Source organism: Coffea arabica, chromosome 10c (genome assembly GCF_036785885.1).
Source record: "Coffea arabica cultivar ET-39 chromosome 10c, Coffea Arabica ET-39 HiFi, whole genome shotgun sequence".
In the NCBI taxonomy this organism is placed as follows: Eukaryota; Viridiplantae; Streptophyta; class Magnoliopsida; order Gentianales; family Rubiaceae; genus Coffea; species Coffea arabica.
Window position 1 is genome coordinate 22,427,822 of NC_092329.1, and position 23,758 is coordinate 22,451,579.

At 39.8% G+C, this 23,758-nt stretch overlaps 1 long non-coding RNA gene across 1 annotated transcript; it reads right to left on the bottom strand.

The window, feature by feature from the left end:
* Positions 1–3,427: 3,427 nt before the first annotated feature.
* On the bottom strand, positions 3,428–7,430 carry LOC140015565 (uncharacterized). Its single transcript, XR_011822208.1, has 3 exons — positions 7,084–7,430; positions 4,841–4,921; positions 3,428–3,663 (listed from the first exon to the last, which is right to left on the bottom strand). It is a non-coding gene; the product is annotated as an uncharacterized lncRNA (long non-coding RNA).
* Between the last annotated feature and the right edge of the window lie 16,328 nt (positions 7,431–23,758).

The window sequence follows — 23,758 nt, forward strand, 5'->3', positions numbered from 1 at the left end:
TTGGCAAGGGTTTTGAGCAGTCTTGCGTCTCGTCCTAGATTGTTCTACCGACCTATCCCGTGGAGTATCCACCTTCATTGGAGTCGTCGTCCTACCGTCTTGAATCAATTCGTGTCGTCCGTTTGGTTCTAGATCCCGCAATTCCAAGCGTTGGACATCCTTACTAGATCCTTGGGCAAACGTGCTACGTGTCTCGAAACGTGTTGATCGAGGAACGTATCAGTTGGCTTCAGAGCTTTGGTAGAGGTACCTTTCGTTATATCCTTATTTCTCGTAGTTGTGTCATAGGATCTTGTGTTATTTTCCGCTGCCTTGTGTCAAAAAAAAAAATTCGTGCATCATATTTGTTGCATCCTTACCGTGAAAAAAAAAAATTGTTCGTATAGTTGTTATTCTTGTTGCGCCGTTTTCGTTGAGGAAAATTCTGTCTGTGTCTTGTCTTGTGTCTTGCCGTTTCCTTTCTTTTGTTGTCAAGAAATTCTGGTCGTTGTTCTTGTTGTTGAGTCCGTGTTCAAATCTGTCCGTTGTTAGTCAAAAGAAAAAAAAAACACAAACAAAATCTGTTCGCATCACTTGTCAAAAAAAAATTCTGTCCGCTAGTTCTTGTTCTTGGTCGCGTCAAATTTCTGGTCAGTCACATGTATTGTTGCTAGTTCTAATCTGTCCAGATTTTGTACTCGTATTGCAACCATCCTGCCCAGCCATTGGTCTTAGCCGAATCTGCAAAAAAAAAAAAAAAAAGGAAGGCGGCTAGGGTTTCCCAATTTTTTGCGCTAGGGTTTGTCTTTGTTGTCAATCTGTCCAAGTTTTGTTTGGGTCATCCAAGTTGTTTTAATTAGTTTTCTAAACTGACTTGTGGATCAAACTTGTTGGAGTTGTGAATCTTGACGGAAATCTACAAGAGTTTTAGGTTTCTTGAGTTTCTTGAACTTAATCTTGAAGTTCTTGGAAGTTCTTGATAAAATCTTGGAGTTTTTGGGGTGGTTGAGTGTAGTAAATTAGGACCTGACCAGAATCTGGTTTTGAACCCTTTCGGCCAGGTGTAGTTCTATTACCAAGTTAAAAAAAAAAAAAGAACCGAAAAAGAGACAAGAAGAGCAATCGGGTAGCAAGAAGAACAAGAGAGAACGCTGCACTTTTATTACCAAATCTGTCTTATTGCATCATATACCCAAACCAGAAATTACACCAAGGAAAAGAATTCAAAAGTTTTGGCCTACCTCTTCTTGAAATTCTTGGTCACCTTGAGCCTTGATCACTTGAACAACCTTTTTTTGAGGTTCTTGATTATCTTGAACCTTAAACACTTGCACCTCTCTTCGAATAAAAAGTTTCTTGTATGATCTTGCATCCATACGAGGTTTTCTTGGTTTAGGCGTGAATTTCTTGGGTGTTTCTTGAGCGAGGCGCTTGGGGAATTCTTGAGTGACATTGCTTGCATTGTCTTGGGAAGCCATTGTCTTGGACGAATACCAAACTGCCTTGCCGAAATAAAAATCTGGGTTGGAGTAGAGAGAGAGCCGAATTGCTTGGCAAGTTGCGGCTGTGAGAGAGGGAGTTTATTAGGTGGGTTAGCCGACTTAGGGAAGGATTTGAGAAGGCAGAAATCTGGAAATTTTAAAGGCCCAATTCGGTTGAAAACCAAGCTACCAAATCCGGCTTGTGTGGGTGTGAAGGGTGCGGCTGTGAGAGGGGGATTTTAGGGCAAGCCTAACCGACCTTGGGGTGGATTTGAGAGGGAAATTTCTAGAAGTTTGCGGGTAAGAGAGAGGAGGAACCGAATCTGTTTTGAGGAGGATTAGGAAGTTGCTTAAGAAAGGTCTTCAAAGGAGTTTCCAACTCTAACTTGTTTTCCACTCTTTGGTTTAGGAGACTAAGCAAACAAACTTGAATAAACTCTTGGACACTCCCCTATACTTTCTCCTCTATTTTAGGATACACTCCTATATTCTCTCATCCACTTTAGGAAACCACTCCTACATCTTAGGATTCTTAGAGTTTCCTTTCTTAGAAATATTTTCCAAATCTGTCCGCCGCCTCTAAGCCTTCAAAAAACCGTTCTTCCTTCACCAAAATCTCAACCAGCCGTGTACTTCACTCTGGGGTACTCTTGTGGGAAAAGTTGGTGACGATTATTGGACCCGAGCAACATTTCTCAACTACCTAAACCAACAGGTAAAGGTTACTTGGTAAGTCTCATAGAGTGAATTGAGCACTACACACGAGCGTGAGGGATACACTAAGGGAGTGAAGTGAGGATTATATTTGCACTTTCTTTGTTTTTCCTAACCTTTGCAGGGGCAACAAGAGAGACATGGAGCAACAACACCACCACCAACAACAAGCAACCACCGATCCTTCATTGTTATTCGCCACGATAAAGAATGAGCTCAGGCGAATCAGTGAGCAACAAATGGAGACGTTACACACTCGTTTTGATGAGTTGTCTAGGAGCCTTACGCGAGGCTCTCGTTCTAGGTCCCATAACCGGAGTAACCATGGCACCAAAGAAACAAATGGCGAAGACTACTCCGCTAGTGAGGATGAGGAGCGGCCCGGGAGGCCTACAAGGGACACGCCCAAGAACGAACTCAAGGGGCTTAAGATTCAAGTCCCTACATTCAAAGGCAAAAGTGACCCTAAAACTTACCTGGAGTGGGAAGGCCGAATCGAGATGGTCTTCGACTACTACGACTACAGCGAGGAGCAAAAGGTTAAAGTTGCCACCGTGGAGTTCACCGACTACACACTAGTCTGGTGGGACCAAGTGAGGACCAATAGGAGGAGGATGGGAGAACCACGTGTCCGGACTTGGTGAGAACTCAAGGCACTGATGCGCAAGCGATTTGTTCCTAGCTACTACAATCGCGATCTCCACTCTAAACTTCAAACTCTCACTCAAGGCAACATGAGTGTGGAAGACTACTACAAAGAGATCGAGATGGCCATGATGAGGGCCAACATTCAAGAGGACAATGAAGCCACGATGGCTAGATTTCTTAGAGGTCTCAATCCTGACCTTCAAGAAACTTTGGAGTTCCAACATTACTTGGACATGCACGACCTTCTAGAACTCGCTATCAAGGCCGAGCGGGGGAAGAAACTAAGACGAGGAGCACGTCCTTACCAATCTTCTACCACTACTTCATGGAGGGGCAACCAACCACGAAGGGCGACCCACGAAGTTGGAAGTGCGATGATACCAACCTCTTCTAACCGATTCCAAGGTAACACCTCTAACCGCAATTCCTCTTCTACCCCTAACAAGGTTTCCAATACATCCAGGTCCACTTCAAAGGCACCGCATGAGACTCCTAAGACTCGGAGTAGGGACATCAAGTGTTTCAAGTGCCAAGGGTTTGGACATATTCAATCTGTAACGCCCCCACTTATCCCTAAGGCGAACCAAAGGGTATCCGCGGGACGCCTGCCCAGCTCTCGCCAGGACTCACTACAATCCATCATTCAAAAGCTCGAAATACTTTAAGTAACTTCAATACATAATTAAAGTACTCCAAATATCTCACACTTACAATTATGCAGCTTCCAAGCTTAAATACAACCCAACGGAAAAGGGTACAATAGCCATCCGTTATAATATAACTTAAAGTTTTCAAAAGAAAACAATCTAGTACTACTCACGAGCACCCTTGGTCTCGAACCCTGTAAAAGAAAACCACAACGTGGGATGAGCTACACAGCCCAGTGAGGTTCCAAGACACTCTAACAGTTCAAATAAATCAAGTAAGTTGGGCATATCATATGCATGGTTCAATGTTACACAATGGCGTGTTATCATGAGGTGATAATCATTGTACGAGTAATTTGAGACATTTATCATGGTATGAGACATTTATCATGAGACAGGTATCATGATATAAGTACATTGGTCAGGTAACAGGTATGGAGCGTATCACAGGCATAGTTCAGGATTTCATGTTGACATTTTAGCATGAAACAATTATCATGATACAAGGTAAACATATACGGTAGGATACGGTGTTCCAGTGGAATTCTGTCGGTCATCTGCACCTTATGACTTCTGATCCCCACGGTACGGTCTGGCCATCGCCTTATCCCTCCAGTGGTAATACTCGAGTATACCGAAACGGTGGCCCAGGGTTCCAACCTACCCGACCGAGCCCAGTCCTGGCTTGAGTAGGTCAGTAACCAAGGGCAGGGCCCAAGTTCAGCTTAGAGCTTACAACATGCACAGGTAACCAAGTAATTCGACAAAAGGTAAAATTCATCATTTGAGTAGGTCGAGTGAGGTAAAGTACACACTCGCCTAATAATGATGGACAGCTTCATATAACATGTGATTCATGATAATGAAGTAATCAGGTGGTCAAGTAACCAAGTAAGTTGGTGATCACGTAAGCAGATAACCAAGTAAGTAAGTAACCAAATAGATTAGAAAACGGTAAGTAAACACGGTTAACGGTAAACGGTAAACGGTTAACGGTAGTAATTACGGTTAATTGGTAGACATATGTCATTTCAATAGGCCGCCATTGGCCGTTTTTCACTTTCACCACGTAAGAGTCGAGGAGATTTACTCCAACCGACTTATGCTGTCATAGCATAATTAATCATTTAAACACATCATGAAAATATGCTCTCCAAACATTTCATATCTAGTATTTCAAGTAATCACATAAGTATGCTCTTTAAGCATTTCATATCGAATAGTTCAAATATACCTACTTCAGGTGTTTCATGTCGAGTAATTCAAGTATACATTATTCAAATGTGCATGAGTGTGGTAAATACTTAATGACCATGGGTTAAGCATGTCATAGACTTATTCCAATTACGTATTCCTATATGGAACACTCACCTAGTCAAAACAAGCGAGTAGTTCTTAAACAAGCGTCTTAGGTGTCCGCTCCGAGTTCCTCTGGGAGATTCCCTCGAGTGCCTGAGCAAACAATAATCAACTACCACTCAAAATCATTCTAATTATCGAGGAAAATTGTACACTAGTACAATCTAAGAAATTAACGCAGAGACGAGTCTAAGAGTTCGTGTAACTCGAGGTTCAAAAGTGGGTTTTAAAATACAAGACAAATCTGATTTCCATCTTTGAAATCAAATGTAAAACGATCAAATGATATTGAAGGAAAATGGAGGGTTTGAAACCCTTAGTTTCCTTTAAGTTAGAAAATTCCAGATTTAACAAGCAATATTTGAAAAATCATATTTCACTCTCCACAAGTCCAAAATTGGAAAACTTGGTACTGTTGGAATCCTCTTTCAAAGTACTAAAAGTTCTTAGAAGACACTTTTCCACGAATGTAAGTGAAAGGCACTCAAATTTTGGCTCAAAGTTGGTAACTTGAATTACCAAGACAGATTTAAGTTGGTTTTTGGCCAACTTTAGAAATTCGGCAAAATTCACTTGTTTTGAACTAACCTTTGAAATTTGGAAATCAATTAGTGTTGCAATCCAAAAGTATAACAAAACAAGCAGAACGAGAAATGGAGTTTCGAGCACCAAGATATAGTACCTCCAAGTTGCTGAAAAAGTTAAGACTGTTGGGCTATTTTCCAGGTTTAAAACTAGATTCGAAATATCATTTGGTCATCAAGTTGGCATTAGAAATACATCAAACTTGGTACACTAAATCTTCCATGTGTGAACAACATTTCTACTAAGTTTCGTACAAAAACTCTCACGGTAAGGTAGTCATTAAAACAACCAAAGTTTATGAAGAGTTTCAAGGCTAAACTACCTTCTCACTTTTCTTTCGTTTACAAACTTTTTGTACCATGAAATCAGTTCCAAATCTCTCCATTATTGAAACCAAGAGTTCATAAACATCCACTGAGCAATTTAAAGACCATTGACATCCAAATTCTAGAAATAAAACTCTCCAAATCAGATTTGACCATTTGGCTAAGAGAAAACGAAAAGTTTTCCAGATTCGATGAGCGAATTTTGTGACATCATTTGCATATCAAAATGGTCTTAGAATATTACCAAATTTTGTACAATTAAACCTCCATATGAGGATTACTCTTCTATCAAATTTCATTTGAAAATTCACACGGGAAGTTAGTTAACTAAACCATCAAAGTTCAGGAAATTTCCCAAGGTAAAACTGTCTTCTAGCTCTTCTTTCCTTTTTAAACATTTTGTCCAAAGCAACCAACCCAAATCTGGTTTATTTGTGAAACAAAGTCCAAGGAACATCTAATCTAAAGTTTGGTAGATGTCGGACATCAAAGTTTCCAAAACAACAAGTCCCAAATCATTGTTAGTTACAAATCTGTCCAAGTGGAAAATTCTATCACTGTAGCAGTTTCAAACTTTGGCCACAACTCACTCCATTCAACTTGGAATTGGGCGTGGTTGATGGCGTTGGAAAGCTCTCTTCTAAAGCTGAATTTTCTCAGAAGAAACCATTTTCAAATTCCATTCACAAATAGCTCGTTTTTGAGCATCAAGTAGCAATTTCTGTCCTGTCTCCTGGAGAGCAAAGAAACAGGACAGTGATATTCAATCGAATGGTGTGGCTCACTCAAGTGGAACCAGAATGTGAAATTGGTACCGATAGAAAGCTAGGAATGTCTAGTTTCCAATGCCGCAAACGGCACTTGATTTCGACATCGGAACAAAGAGTTATGGCCGTTACAAAATGACTGCCTGGGCAATACGGGATTCATTTTCCAGTTTTGCTAACTTTGGAAATCAACTCATTTGACCAACCAAATCATGTTATTTTTCAATGAAATTTTGTACACACTTACAATAATAGATAAACAACATAATCAATTCATTAGAATCTCAAAATCTGGCACGAAAATGGTCGGACAAGGCAGGGGTAAAACGGTCACTTTTGCTCCAAGCACCTCCTTTGATTTTCTACCAACAATACAACATTAATCTACTAATATAAGCACTAAACCACCATTAATTTCATCATCCAACATCAAATCAGCAACAACCCAAGAGTGGGAGTTCATAGAGCCCACTTTCACATTTTATACCATAAACAAGGCTACCCACATGATTATATAACCTTATATGTGCAATAAATCTTACAAAAACTAAGATCTATGGGTTGGATGATTTGCTACCTTCTTGGATGATTAGATCAGAAATTTTGGTCACTCTTTGCTCCAGAAAACCGTGGCTTTTCAGCTCCCTTTTGCAGCTCAAAATACTCCTCAAGTGTTAAGCTAAGTGTAGTTCGAATTTGGAGTGAATTGGAAGAGGTTTGGTGAAGATTTGATGGAGGAATTGGAAGAACTCTTGAGCTGTTTTTCTTGCTTTGTTGTTCGGCCAGATGAGGGAGCAAGAGAGAGAAATTGTGGTCTGAAATGAGGCTTCCAAAGGAAGCTTAATGACTAAGGATTGGGTGCACAAAAGTCAACCGCAAAAAGTGCGCGCACGCGCGCGTTTTGTGCTCGATTCCTCTCGCGTTTGTTTCACTAGTGTACTAAACTTCTAATGCATTTATATTCATATAAATATTATTCACTCTTAATTGTCCCAAAATAAGGGTCTAAAGTTCCTCAATTTAAATTGCGCGTGTGAAAACGCGTATCTCCAATTTAAGCGCAATAACGCGAAACTTCCGAGAAATTCTTATAACGATAGTACTAATAACTATCACTTGAGTATTTAAACATTAAAATGCCTAATTTAGGTCCATTGTACATGTCTCCAATATTTCAAACCTATTGTACTCTCAATCGATCAAGATTTCCAAAGACGTGTTCACTATTTTTACAAAACGAGCTTCCGAAAATTAATTTTTGAAACAAGTCATTTTAAAAATATAATGAAACTATATTTCCATGTAATTAGGTCTCAAGAGCTTAGAAAATAATATTCGGAGTAAAAGACCAAATAAATAATTAAATAAGCTAGAAATAGGAGATTAAATAAGTAAATTTTGTGAGTCCTCACACAATCTCAGTGCCCAAACCAACGGGTCATGCTCATCACTCACAACGGCGAAATCGTGTCAGATGATGACGAATGTGAGGACATGCCCGAACTAGTAGAAGACAACTGCCTGGAAGAAAAGCCAGCTGGGGAGGCTTTCTCGCCTACACGAGGAGAAGTAGGTTGCTTGGTAGCACGACGAGTGCTAACCGCCCGCGTCAAGGAGGACGAGCAGCTACAACGCGAAAACCTATTCTACACCCGCTGTAAGGTAGGCGACAAAGTGTGTAGTCTCATCATCGACGGTGGGAGTTGCACGAACGTGGCCAGTTTGCTCATGGTTGAAAGTCTAGGACTCACCACTACCAGGCATCCAAATCCTTACCACCTCCAATGGCTAAGTGAGGATGGTGAAGTACGAGTCTTCAAACAAGTACGCATTCCCTTTTCCATTGGTACTTACACTGATGAAATCGTGTGCGACATAGTGCCAATGCATGCTACGCATATCATTTTGGGAAGGCCCTGTCAATTTGACAAACACGTCACATTCGATGGAAGAGCAAATAAGTACACACTTTTTCACGATGGCAAACGTAAGGTCCTTACACCTCTCACACCTACACAAGTTGTGAGGACTCGCAAATTCCTTGTATTTTTCCTCAAAAATACCCTTTTATTTGAAAATTAGTATTTATCAAAGGCCACTACCCAAATATTTCACATTAAGTGTAGATAAACCTAGAAAATAGGGTTTTACGCTTCGGTTTCAAGTTTGGAGCGAAATTAGGGTCTTCGCGATTTTCCGCCGGATGAATTTTTGGTACAGAGTAAGAATTAATTTGGGAATTAAAAGTGACTTTTAAGTGAGAAATAATATGTGACTTGTGGCAATGATATAAGGTTAGTGAATGGGAAGTAAAAACCCTAGTACGTGAGTTTTTAAGAAAAACGGCGCGAACCGGCGGGTCCCGCGCACTACCGATTGAACGCACTGCTTGACCACCATTTTTCCTTACCAAACAAATTTATTGAATTTGAGCAAAATATCTTCTCTCTTGGCAACAAGCTTGACCGAATGTGAGGCTACGAAATAACAAGAGAAAGAGAAAGAAAGAAAGGTGGTGGTGGCGACACTTGTCGCCACCTTAAGGCTTCTTGACCCAAGACAATTATCATCCATTTAAGCACCAAAATTCAGCATTTTACCCCTTATTTCTGCTGCTTCTGGCCGAGAGAGAGAAGAGGGAAAACACCAAAGGAAAACATTTCATTTCATCTTCAATCCAACAACTTAGGAAGAAATCAAACAAAATAAACCGATTAAACTTGTTCTTGAGTGACTAGTTAGTGAGTTGTGGTGAGTTTTTGAAGGAGAAAGCTTGGGCTACTCTTAGTGACCTCTAGTCAAGGTAAGAGAGCTTATCTCTCCAAGTTTTACTTTCAATCTTGTGAAATTAAGCTTAGCAACTTGATTTTGTGGTGGAATCATGGATGATTATCATGTTTTAGTAGTTTTCCCCTTTTTATTTCATGAACTAGGGTTTGGGGAAACTCTGCCCAATTTGTTGTATGATGCTTATATGTTGCAATAGAAGTGTTATAAGGTGTTGTGGTAGGGATTAGACCAAGAAATTAAGGAAAGTTGCACTAGAAACTCAAAATTCCAGAATCTGGAACATTTCCCCAACTTTCTGTCCGAATTTATATCTGTATGTTAGAGGTCGATTTGGCCTTAGGTCAAAAAAGAAAGGTTGTAGAGAATGACAGTTTATAGGTGCCTACAAATGTTCAGCTCAATCGGAGCAACGTAGGACGTGAAAAGTCCAAAATACCCTTACTATTTTAAGTATTTCCTAAGCAGTCCGTGTGATCAGTTAAGTCCAGTTTATCCCATTTTTTGACTAGGACCCATTCTGATCTAGCATTTTTCCAAAACATGAAAGTTGTAGTATTCTGAATTAGTTTTCAAATTCCTTTAAGAACACCTGATTCGGACTTGGGTACTCTGAGATATGTCCATTACAGTGTTCTACGTTTAAACAGCCGACGAATTGGTTTCTGGTTTAGTAATTTGAGAATTTGACTAAGTTACATTAGGAACTGGACTAAGTGACCTTCATGAATGTTGTAGCTCTGTGTCTTAGCTTCGAAATGGCCTAGGTTTCGTCTCAATTCGATAAGCGTAGCTTCGGATATGTTATTTTCGCATTCGTACGTCAAATCTGTCTTGTACTAAGTTGAATTTCTGCACCTGTGATTGTTGTAATTCTTATTCTTATGATATTGTGAGCCTATGGAACGGCTCTTGACTTGAATTGCTTATGTGTGATGTTGGGTTGTGGTTGAGGAAAAATAATGAAGCCATAATGGCTGGAAAATTAGGTAAACACAAAGGGCGTGCTGCCCAAATTTTCGCCCGAGGGCTAGGTTTCTATTTGAACTTGTATACTTTTGTTAGGCCAATACCATAACCGGTTTTCCATTTTAAAACATGATTTTTCATCCTTGGGTTCAAACAACCCTCTTCTTACTTGAAATTCATCTTTACACGTTTTACTCTTAATTAGTCGGGTTTCTTTGTTTCCCTTAAATGTTTTGCTCGATAAACTATAATAATGTTCTCTTGTTCAACCTTAGGTTTCATTGGTGATTAAGGGTAATATCCGGAAGGATATTTTACATGATATTTTGCATTTCCAGGTGAGTGTTCCTTATTTGATTCTATGGCTTGTTGTTATCATTTGCTAATGTGTTAAGTGCTTTTAATGATTTCCAAAATGAGCTTTCTAGGCGAGTGTGTACTTTATGGCACTCGACCTAGATAACTGTGCAATTTTCAAGGATTTAATGATTGAAATGTTACTTGCACATGAATGTAAGCCTTTTGGGCTGAACTGGCCATTGCCCCTTGTTACCGGTCGTCTCGAGCCAGAAGCGGACTCGATCGGGCGATTAGGGACTTGGGTGAACGTTCGGTATACTCGAGTATTACCTTGTAGGTTGGTGGAGACTGGCCAACGGCCAGGATGGGGGTGAATGAATGAATGAATGAACGAATGAACGAGCGAGGGTTTATTGATAAACGAAAAATGCATTTTCAAATGATTGGAGGAATAAGGGGAAATGTCAGGAGAACGAATGAACGAAATAACGAATTGCTCCTTGTGTGCCGTATCCTTTTAATGAATGTGTTACTATCGCTTTCCGTTGTAAATGTTTCTTGAATTATTGATACTCCATGTTTAATATATTGGATTGATTATCTGATTATGTGTTCGAAACCTCACTGGGCTTTTAGCTCATTCCTTTAGTTTTGTTTTCCTTACAGGGGAAGGCGAGCGAGGACGTGAGCTTGAGATAGACTAGCCAATCTAGTTTTGTTTCTTATGTTTCTTTTGTAGTGGTTCTCGCCTAGTGCTTGGCACGGGCTGGACGTATGAAGGATTGAGAACCCTTGTATATTTGATGTTTATATTCTCTTTTGGGTTGGCAATGTATATAAGTTCCGCTTTAAGTTTGGATCAATGCCCTATTTATTCTTGTGATTTATTTCAATTTTTAATTGAGGACTGTAGCGAACGACTGAGTCCCGGCGAGAGCTGGGCAGGCGGCCCGCCGAACCCTCTGGTACGCCTTAGGGGGAGGTGGGGTCGTTACAAGTGGTATCAGAGCTTAGGCTTCAGATCTCTGTAGTGTATCCTAGATTAAAGATTAGGATACCGGACTGTGGGATTTGATTGGACTTGAAAGTTAAGCGATTGAGGGATAAAATTTATAGTTGCTTCGCGTGGTTTCTACGTGGAGTGACCCTGGACTAAGTGGTGAATAAGTATGAGGGACTAAGTGAAGCTATGAATTGCGAATGTTATAGGCCTTAAATCTTTCTAATGGTATCTGAGGACCATAGATATGTATGTCAGGTAGGAATTCTGATTGTAGATAGTTTACTCTTGGGACTGCAGCTCGAGATGTGAATTATCTTATTTCGGATTCTCGTGCCTGAGTACTCTATAGTTGAGGTGCTGCTAAATACTTGAGACTTATATTTTGGGAACATGAACAGGCTTTGTCTGACTAGAATGAGTACAAGAGATCAGGGACATCTAGTTTGGATAGTAAGTGACGTGAGAGACCGGACGGGCTGATACTGGGACGACTTCACCTTTTCCTTTTGATTTACCTGTATATTGTTACTACATGACGTTAGTATACCTGTATGTACATGGTTATCTGTCCAACTTGATATGTATTTGTGTATTTGCTTATCCGTCATCTTGGTATGGCGTGTTATGTGGGTATATGTTTATTTGAATATTTGGTGCCCTCAATAGTTACTTTAGTAACCTTATCGTGTTTATTTACTAAATTACCTTTTGGGGGAAAAGAAAAGAGATGGAAAACAAATATATGGACGGGAGACGTAGCCGTCGACGTGGCCGTGGCCGTGGGAATGAGCGAGCTCAAGAGCCAAGAGAGGAAAGAGAAACAACATCTGCACAAGAGCAAGGAACGAGGGTTGAAACCGAAGACCAAATGGCAACGGTAATGCAACAAATGACAGATATCTTGGCAAGACTGGTGGATCAACAAGGCCAAATGGCCGTGAATCAACCCCGGAACCCTGAAATCGGAGAAGATAAGGCTCTTGAGAGGTTTCAGAAGTTTACTCCTCCGAAATTTCTTGGAGGATCTGATCCGGATATAGCCGAACAATGGTTAGAGGCCATGATTAATATTTTCACCGTCTTAAACTACACTGAGCAAAGACAAGTAAACTTTGCGGTGTTCCAATTTGAAGGATTGGCCCGAGCGTGAGCGAGGTAGAACGTTATTAAAGCAAAATGGGAAAGAGAACAGACCGTATGGACATGAACGAATTTCATAAGGGAATTTAACGAGAAATACCTCCCTCCTTTAGTTCAAGAGAGGAGAGAGGAAGAGTTTATTGGACTACGCCAGGGAATGCTAAGTGTGGCCGAATATGAAACAAAATTTACGAAACTATCCAAGTTTGCTTCTGAATTGGTGGCCACAGAGCGGCGAAGAGTAAGACGGTTTATACAGGGACTAAATTTGGAACTCCAAGAAGCATTAGCGGCAGTACAAGTGAATACGTTTACGGAGGCCCTTGAGAAAACTCAAAGAATCGAGTGTAGACACCAAAATTTTGGTGTAATTTCATTTACTGTTTATTTTTAGTTTTTATTTGTCGTGTTAGTTTATTTCGATTTTTAGTTTTTAGTTTTAGTTTTATTTTTATTTGTAAGTTTTTAGCATAGAATTTCTTGAAATGAAAAAAAGAGAAAAAGGAAAAATCATGAAAAAAGAGAAAAAAAGAAAAATCATAAAAAAGGAAAAAAAAGGAAAGAAAAGAAAAGATGAAAATGGAAATGAAAGGAAAATTTGAAAAATGCAACTTTGTTTTTAGTTTGTTTATTTTAATGCAATATTACTTAAATTGTTGTTTTTTTTTATTACTTAGTTTTATTTATCAATTTTGTAAAATTATTAGTTCAAAAAAAAAATAAAATAAAAAGTGTACGCAGCATACAAAAGCTGCGTGTTGCCGCAGCTTGCAAGGGGAAGTTGCAGCAGGGCCTTGAGGGCAATATTTAGCCATAAATGGCCAGGTGTCCTAGACACCTGGAGGAGAGGATGATTCTAGAAGGGAGCTAGGGTATGAAGCTGAAAAGGAGAGAGAGAGAGGCAACGGGGGCGGACAAAAAGAAAAGGAAACCAGAAACAAGAATCCAAGTTGACGGCTGGGGTTAGGGGCTGAGAGTTTGAAAGAGAGAAATCTTGAGAGCAAGCAAGAAAAATATATCTGGGGGGGAAGAGAGGAAGTAGCGGCTGAAGGGAAAAGAATCAGAAAAGAGGACAGCCGCAAATCTGGAAGGAAGAAATCTGAAAAGAAAACAGCGGCTGAGAGCTAGAGAGGGGGTGGAGCAGGAACCCAAACGAGAGCTGGGGTTACGGGCTGAGGGTTTTAGAAGAGAAAGGAAAAATCTTGAGAGCAAGGAGGAGGCCATAGGGAGAAACGGCGGCTGCAGAGGAAGGAGGAGAGAAAATTTGGTGACGGCTGAGAGAAGGGTCTTGAAAAGTTAAACCAGAAAACTTGCAAGGGCTGAGAATAGAATCGAAAGGGTGGCTGGGCAGTGGTGAGCTGAAAAAGAAAAGGTTTTCGGGCAAAGGAAATCTGGGAAAGATTTGAGAAAGACGGCGAAGCTGAGAGCGAGAGCAAGAGGACGGCTTGACGAGGCAGCAACCTTTGCGGCAGAAGCTCTCGATCACGTTTCTTGGAATCGGCACACATTCCTGGGCAGATCTCACGCTCATTCAACTGTACTAATATCTCAGGTAACAAATAACTTTTGTTTTGTGGGTTTAAACATGTTTTTATGAAAGATGAGGCCACGGATGTGAATCTTTTGAATGTTTGCTGCTGTTTTGAGTTTTCGCTGGTTCTGTGTCTTGGCCATGTTGTTTGGTTGATAAGATCTGATTCAATGAGAGTTCATGGGATGAGTCTTATTAAGAAAATGGATTTAAGGCTTCCTATGGGGTTATTTGATGAATCCATGAGTCTTTACTTGATGTTTACGGCTGGCCTTTATGTGTTTAAACAAGCAACCCAGAAAAATGGCTTAAAACTTCGGGCAAGTCTGTGCTGATGCTCTCTTGATCACAGTTCCTCCTTTTCTGGTTGTTTGTGTAATCTTGATGGTGGGTCTAGTGTTAAAGGGAGTGAGTTGCAATTCTTTTTTTTTTTTTTTTTTTTTTTTTGCTTGGAGATTGATTCACATGATTTACACATTTGATAAGAAAGCCCAGAAACCTGTGAATGAGCTCGGAACTTGCCAGCTTTTCCCATTTCAGATTTCCGTTGTTTGCATGTTTAGTCCTATGTTTGATGAGGGTTTATGGAACTTGATGAATGTTGGGTTCGAGGCTTTGTTTCAAATTTTTGCAAGTTGCCTGGGCTACTAAATGGCTTGATGTTGCAGAAAAATGATAGTGAGTTTTGTTTTTTTTTCAATTGCCACGCATGTCCTCTCTTTGTTTATTCCCTTGTCTTCATTTGATATTTAATGGTTGAGTGCTCATATTTGAGTTGTGTGAATCAAAGTGTTTAGATGCCAAATGATGTTAAATGATGATCTTTGCTGGTTTGGGAAGCTTGAAGTTGCAGAAAATGTTGAATGCATATTGCAGAAAACTCTCTACGTAATTGCATGAATTTGCATGCAAATGACTTTCAAAATTTGCACTTCAACCCCTCAAGTCCCCCTTTATTCTACTAAGGCCCAAGTAATTGGAACATTTAATCAATTTGATCCCTCTAAGTTTCTCTTTGCTCCACAAAAGCCGAAGTATGTTCTAGTATCCTGTAATTAAGTACTAAAATCATTGCAACTTCAATCATTGTTTGGCTCTTTCTCTATTTTTGGGATCTTTGAAGTGCTTAAACGTTTCAATTGGACTTGAATGTTTGAGTAATGCTTGTTTTGGGTCTTTAGTAGATGCTATACTTGGAAATTGGACGGGTTATTCCGTTTTCTTGGTCTTTAAGCATTTTTTTGAGCTCATTCAAGTTGCAATTAGGTGGGTTTGATGTTTTTGCTTATACTTTACTTTTAAGTTGATGCCTTGACCCCTTTATTGTTTTGAAGCCATTTTCCTTCATTTGCTTACCATTAGGAGGAGGTATAATCTCTTTTACCCCTTTTGTTTCTCTCCTATGTGGACTAATGTGCTAATTGAAATTTGCATGTCTACTTGCTTTCCTAGCCTCTCCTTATTTCCTTTCATTTATTTCATTTACTTTTGATTTTTATTAATGGGGTATGTGTACACCTCTTGGCTTGTAATAGATAGGGCGTAGCAAGTAATTTGGTCCATTTTCCCTTTCCCCTTGGTTTTAGTTAGCAAATGTAATGGTTGCATGCCTATGTGTTATATGTTAAAAGCTTTATTAGGATCTTGCATCTAGTCGAGCATGATAAGTGTTACCTGATTTGGGTGATTTGCATGTCTACTCGCTTTTTGTAGTATAGATGAATGGAATGAATGAATGTACGTCACCACACTAGTCCAACGCTAGTTTGTGGTTCACCTTTTTCACTAATTTAATGATAGTAGGATGTCATAGAAAGGGCTAGTCCAATGCTAGACCCAATAGGTTCTTTTTTTTTTCTTTTTCATTAAAGTGCATGATCACCACATATCACGCATTTTTCCTTAGTTTATCACTTGGTATGTTCCTCAAACCCCTTCCCCTTCACTTTAGGACTTGCATCTCATGCTAGTTAGGGTTCATTTGCGTGAAAATCCCCTCTTGATAAGGGAAACGAGCGAGTGTGGCTACTCGATAGCCTTAGCACGCTAGTTTTACCTTCTAATCCGAGGGAAAATTAAAATCATAAAACTAGATGTCATCCCCGTACCCGACTTGATGCATTCCTCTAAGTTCATACATTTTCATTTTCTCATTATTCTCCTCATTAAATTTTTTAATCCATATACCATATTCACACACCTATTCACTTCTTTATTTTTCACCTCACACATTGCACCTATATTTTTACTTATATATATTTACTATTTTCGTTCACTTGCACACGAGCACTTATATTTTCATTCATTTGCACACAAACACTTTCAAATTGCACACATGCACTTTTCTACACTTTGCACCCTTACACTCTTATTTTGAGTCCTCATTTGCATCATTCATGATTATCTATGAGGTACTTCTTATTGGCCTTCACAATTCATGTGAATGGGACCAAAAGCCTTACAAGAAACATTTCTTAGATTTAGGATTGCATTTCTCATTCATTAGTCATGTCTAAATTTGCAATACATATTTTGGGTAGAAAAATTAGAAAAATAAGGGTTAAATCACGCAACTAGCCTTGGCTAGGTCGAAGGGGTGCCTTGGATTTTTATCCTTGCCTTCCCCTTCGTCAAATGTGACTCCCGAACCTTTTTCTTTGTTTGCGTGGACTAGGAGTCGTTCAAAAGGGTTTCTTACTTTTTTCCTTAAAAAATTCACTTTTTGGGTGACTTGGTACACCCTAACTCTATACCAAGTGGCGACTCCATTTTTCATATAAAAAACCCTTTTTGAACTATTTTTCTTGGGTCAAATCGTCGCATTTTCAAAAGTCCCATTTAGACCCATTTTTATTTTTATCAAAAAATTCACTTTTTCCAAACCAATAAAATCACAAAAACAATCATTTTATTTTTCCAAAAAAATGGGGCGCAACATCGAGACTGCAAAGGCACAGATAAAAGCTTCCCAGACCCAGAAAAGGAGTGCATCGAGTAGTGTAGTGGAGGAATTAAGTGAAGCGAGAGTCCCTTCCAAAGTGCAAAAAGTGAACTTTTTGTCCCACCCACCATGGACATTAGGGGCGATAGGTGAAGGATCTACAAAAGAAAGCCAAATCAGATTTGGGAAAAGTTTTCAAGAAAGCCAAAAGATGGTTTCTCACGTAGTCTGTGGGTACTGTGGAAAGGCAAATCATGTCGAAAGCGATTGTTGGAGAAAGGAGCGGAAATGTTTAATCTGCGGAAGTGGCGATCATCAAGTTAGCAACTGTCCGAGGAGACAGTCACGTGAAAGCAATACTCTGCAACTGGATGGAGCTAAATCACAAGTGAATGAAGGAGGGAAACGAACTAGCGGACCGGCAATGGTTTATGCTTTAGACAACCGACAAGTTCCGGACTTGTCTGAGGCAACTGAAGGTAAAATTTCGAGGACGAAATTTTTTTTAAGGGTGAGAGAATGTGAGGACTCGCAAATTCCTTGTATTTTTCCTCAAAAATACCCTTTTATTTGAAAATTAGTATTTATCAAAGGCCACTACCCAAATATTACACATTAAGTGTAGATAAACCTAGAAAATAGGGTTTTACGCTTCGGTTTCAAGTTTGGAGCGAAATTAGGTTTTCGCGATTTTTCGCCGGATGAATTTTCGGTACAGAGTAAGAATTAATTTGGGGATTAAGAGTGACTTTTAAGTGAGAAATAATATGTGACTAGTGGCAATGATATAAGGTTAGTGAATGGGAAGTAAAAACCCTAGTACGTGAGTTTTTAAGAAAAACGGCGCGAACCGACGGGTCCCGCGCACTACCGATTGAACGCACTGCTTGACCACCATTTTTCCTTACCAAACAAATTTATTGAACTTGAGAAAATTATCTTCTCTCTTGGCAACAAGCTTGACCGAATGTGAGGCTAGGAAATAACAAGAGAAAGAGAAAAGAAAGAAAGGTGGTGGTGGCGACAAGTAAGGCTTCTTGACCCAAGACAATTATCATCCATTGAAGCACCAAAATTCAGCATTTTACCCCTTATTTCTGCTGCTGCTGGCCGAGAGAGAGAAGAGGGAAAACACCAAAGGAAAACATTTCATTTCATCTTCAATCCAACAACTTAGGAAGAAATCAAACAAAATAAACCGATTAAACTTGTTCTTGAGTGACTAGTTAGTGAGTTGTGGTGAGTTTTTGAAGGAGAAAGCTTGGGCTACTCTTAGTGACCTCTAGTCAAGGTAAGAGAGCTTATCTCTCCAAGTTTTACTTTCAATCTTGTGAAATTAAGCTTAGCAACTTGATTTTGTGGTGGAATCATGGATGATTATCATGTTTTAGTAGTTTTCCCCTTTTTATTTCATGAACTAGGGTTTGGGGAAACTCTGCCCAATTTGTTGTATGATGCTTATATGTTGCAATAGAAGTGTTATAAGGTGTTGTGGTAGGGATTAGACCAAGAAATTAAGGAAAGTTGCACTAGAAACTCAAAATTCCAGAATCTGGAACATTTCCCCAACTTTCTGTCCGAATTTATATCTGTATGTTAGAGGTCGATTTGGCCTTAGGTCAAAAAAGAAAGGTTGTAGAGAATGACAGTTTATAGGTGCCTACAAATGTTCAGCTCAATCGGAGCAACGTAGGACGTGAAAAGTCCAAAATACCCTTACTATTTTAAGTATTTCCTAAGCAGTCCGTGTGATCCATTAAGTCCAGTTTATCCCATTTTTTGACTAGGACCCATTCTGATCTAGCTTTTTGACAAAACATGAAAGTTGTAGTATTCTGAATTAGCTTTCAAATTCCTCTAAGAACACCTGATTCGGACTTGTGTACTCTGAGATATGTCCATTACAGTGTTCTCCGTTTAAACAGCCGACGAATTGGTTTCTGGTTTAGTAATTTGAGAATTTGACTAAGTTACATTAGGAACTGGACTAAGTGACCTTCATGAATGTTGTAGTTCTGTGTCTTAGCTTCGAAACGGCATAGGTTTCGTCTCAATTTGATAAGCGTAGCTTCAGAAATGTTATTTCCGCATTCGTACGTCAAATCTGTCTTGTACTAAGTTGAATTTCTGCACTTGTGATTGTTGTAATTCTTATTCTTATGATATTGTGAGCCTATGGAACGGCTCTTGACTTGAATTGCTTATGTGTGATGTTGGGTTGTGGTTGAGGAAAAATAATGAAGCCAAAATGGCTGGAAAATTAGGTAAACACAAAGGGCGTGCTGCCCAAATTTTCGCCCGAGGGCTAGGTTTCTATTTGAACTTGTATACTTTTGCTAGGCCAATACCATGACCGGTTTTCCATTTTAAAACATGATTTTTCATCCTTGGGTTCAAACAACCCTCTTCTTACTTGAAAGTCATCTTTACACGTTTTACTCTTAATTAGTCGGGTTTCTTTGTTTCCCTTAAATGTTTTGCTCGATAAACTATAATAATGTTCCCTTGTTCAACCTTAGGTTTCATTGGTGATTAAGGGTAATATCCGGAAGGATATTTTACATGATATTTTGCATTTCTAGGTGAGTGTTACTTATTTGATTCTATGGCTTGTTGTTATCATTTGCTAATGTGTTAAGTGCTTTTAATGATTTCTAAAACGAGCTTTCTAGGCGAGTGTGTACTTTATCGCACTCGACCTAGATAACTGTGCAATTTTGAAGAATTTAATGATTGAAATGTTACTTGCGCATGAATGTAAGCCTTTTGGGCTGAACTGGCCATTGCCCCTTGTTACCGGTCGTCTCGAGCCAGAAGCGGATTCGGTCGGGCGATTAGGGACTTGGGTGAACGTTCGGTATACTCGAGTATTACCCTGTAGGTTGGTGGAGACTGGCCAACGGCCAGGACGGGGGTGAATGAATGAATGAATGAACGAACGAACGAACGAGGGTTTATTGATAAACGAAAAATGCATTTTCAAATGATTGGAGGAATTAGGGGAAATGTCAGGAGAACGAATGAACGAAATAACGAATTGCTCCTTGTGAGCCGTATCCTTTTAATGAATGTGTTACTATCGCTTTCCGTTGTAAATGTTTCTTGAATTATTGATACTCCATGTTTAATGTATTGGATTGATTATCTGATTATGTGTTCGAAACCTCACTGGGCTTTTAGCTCATTCCTTTAGTTTTGTTTTCCTTACAGGGGAAGGCGAGCGAGGACGTGAGCTTGAGATAGACTAGCCAATCTAGTTTTGTTTCTTTTGTTTCTTTTGTAGTGGTTCTCGCCTAGTGCTTGGCACGAGCTGGACGTATGAAGGATTGAGAACCCTTGTATATTTGATGTTTATATTCTCTTTTGGGTTGGCAATGTATATAAGTTCCGCTTTAAGTTTGGATCAAAGCCCTATTTATTCTTGTGATTTATTTCAATTTTTAATTGAGGACTGTAGCGAACGACTGAGTCCCGGCGAGAGCTGGGCAGGCGGCCCGCCGAACCCTCTGGTACGCCTTAGGGGGAGGTGGGGTCGTTACAAGTGGTATCAGAGTTTAGGCTTCAGATCTCTGTAGTGTATCCTAGATTAAAGATTAGGATACCGGACTGTGGGATTTGATTGGACTTGAAAGTTAAGCGATTGAGGGATAAAATTTATAGTTGCTTCGCGTGGTTTCTACGTGGAGTGACCCTGGACTAAGTGGTGAATAAGTATGAGGGACTAAGTGAAGCTATGAATTGCGAATGTTATAGGCCTTAAATCTTTCTAATGGTATCTGAGGACCATAGATATGTATGTCAGGTAGGAATTCTGATTGTAGATAGTTTACTCTTGGGACTGCAGCTCGAGATGTGAATTATCTTATTTCGGATTCTCGTGCCTGAGTACTCTATAGTTGAGGTGCTGCTAAATACTTGAGACTTACATTTTGGGAACATGAACAGGCTTTGTCTGACTAGAATGAGCACAAGAGATCAGGGACATCTAGTTTGGATAGTAAGTGACGTGAGAGACCGGACGGGCTGATACTGGGACGACTTCAGCTTTTCCTTTTGATTTACCTGTATATTGTTACTACATGACGTTAGTATACCTGTATGTACATGGTTATCTGTCCAACTTGATACGTATTTGTGTATTTGCTTATCCGTCATCTTGGTATGGCGTGTTATGTGGGTATATGTTTATTTGAATATTTGGTGCCCTCAATAGTTACTTTAGTAACCTTATCGTGTTTATTTACTAAATTACCTTTTGGGGGAAAAGAAAAGAGAGGGAAAATATATATATGGACGGGAGACGTAGCCATGGACGTGGACGTGGCCGTGGGAATGAGCGAGCTCAAGAGCCAAGAGAGGAAAGAGAAACAACATCTGCACAAGAGCAAGGAACGAGGGTTGAAGCCGAAGACCAAATGGCAACGGTAATGCAACAAATGACAGATATCTTGGCAAGACTGGTGGATCAACAAGGCCAAATGGCCGTGAATCAACCCCGGAACCCTGAAATCGGAGAAGATAAGGCTCTTGAGAGGTTTCAGAAGTTTACTCCTCCGAACTTTCTTGGAGGATCTGATCCGGATATAGCCGAACAATGGTTAGAGGCCATGTTTAATATTTTCACCGTCTTGAACTACACCGAGCAAAGACAAGTAAACTTTGCGGTGTTCCAATTTGAAGGATCGGCCCGAGCGTGGTGGAACGTTATTAAAGCAAAATGGGAAAGAGAACAGACCGTATGGACATGGACGAATTTGATAAGGGAATTTAACGAGAAATACCTCCCTCCTTTAGTTCAAGAGAGGAGAGAGGAAGAGTTTATTGGACTACGCCAGGGAATGCTAAGTGTGGCCGAATATGAAACAAAATTTACGAAACTATCCAAGTTTGCTTCTGAATTGGTGGCCACAGAGCGACGAAGAGTAAGACGGTTTATACAGGGATTAAATTTGGAACTCCAAGAAGCATTAGCGGCAGTACAAGTGAATACGTTTACGGAGGCCCTTGAGAAAGCTCAAAGAATCGAGACTGCAAAGGCACAGATAAAAGCTTCCCAGACCCAGAAAAGGAGTGCATCGAGTAGTGTAGTGGAGGAATTAAGTGAAGCGAGAGTCCCTTCCAAAGTGCAAAAAGTGAACTTTTTGTCCCACCCACCATGGACATTAGGGGCGATAGGTGAAGGATCTACAAAAGAAAGCCAAATCAGATTTGGGAAAAGTTTTCAAGAAAGCCAAAAGATGGCTTCTCACGTGGTCTGTGGGTACTGTGGAAAGGCAAATCATGTCGAAAGCGATTGTTGGAGAAAGGGGCGGAAATGTTTAATCTGCGGAAGTGGCGATCATCAAGTTAGCAACTGTCCGAGGAGACAGTCACGTGAAAGCAATACTCTGCAACTGGATGGAGCTAAATCACAAGTGAATGAAGGAGGGAAACGAACTAGCGGACCGGCAATGGTTTATGCTTTAGACAACTGACAAGTTCCGGACTCGTCTGAGGCAACTGAAGGTAAAATTTCGAGGACGAAATTTTTTTAAGGGGGAGAGAATGTGAGGATTCGCAAATTCCTTGTATTTTTCCTCGAAAATACCCTTTTATTTGAAAATTAGTATTTATCAAAGGCCACTACCCAAATATTTCACATTAAGTGTAGATAAACCAAGAAAATAGGGTTTTACGCTTCGGTTTCAAGTTTGGAGCGAAATTAGGTTTTTCGCGATTTTTCGCCGGATGAATTTTCAGTACAGAGTAAGAATTAATTTGGGGATTAAAAGTGAGTTTTAAGTGAGAAATAATATGTGACTAGTGGCAATGATATAAGGTTAGTGAATGGGAAGTAAAAACCCTAGTACGTGAGTTTTTAAGAAAAACGGCGCGAACTGGCGGGTCCCGCGCACTACCGATTGAACGCACTGCTTGACCACCATTTTTCCTTATCAAACAAATTTATTGAACTTGAGCAAAATATCTTCTCTCTTGGCAACAAGCTTGACCGAATGTGAGGCTAGGAAATAACAAGAGAAAGAGAAAGAAAGAAAGGTGGTGGTGGCGACAAGTAAGGCTTCTTGACCCAAGACAATTATCATCCATTTAAGCACCAAAATTCAGCATTTTACCCCTTATTTCTGCTGCTGCTGGCCGAGAGAGAGAAGAGGGAAAACACCAAAGGAAAACATTTCATTTCATCTTCAATCCAACAACTTAGGAAGAAATCAAACAAAATAAACCGATTAAACTTGTTCTTGAGTGACTAGTTAGTGAGTTGTGGTGAGTTTTGAAGGAGAAAGCTTGGGCTACTCTTAGTGACCTCTAGTCAAGGTAAGAGAGCTTATCTCTCCAAGTTTTACTTTCAATCTTGTGAAATTAAGCTTAGCAACTTGATTTTGTGGTGGAATCATGGATGATTATTATGTTTTAGTAGTTTTCCCCTGTTTATTTCATGAACTAGGGTTTGGGGAAATTCTGCCCAATTTGTTGTATGATTCTTATATGTTGCAATTGAAGTGTTATAAGGTGTTGTGGTAGGGATTAGACCAAGAAATTAAGGAAAGTTGCACTAGAAACTCAAAATTCCAGAATCTGGA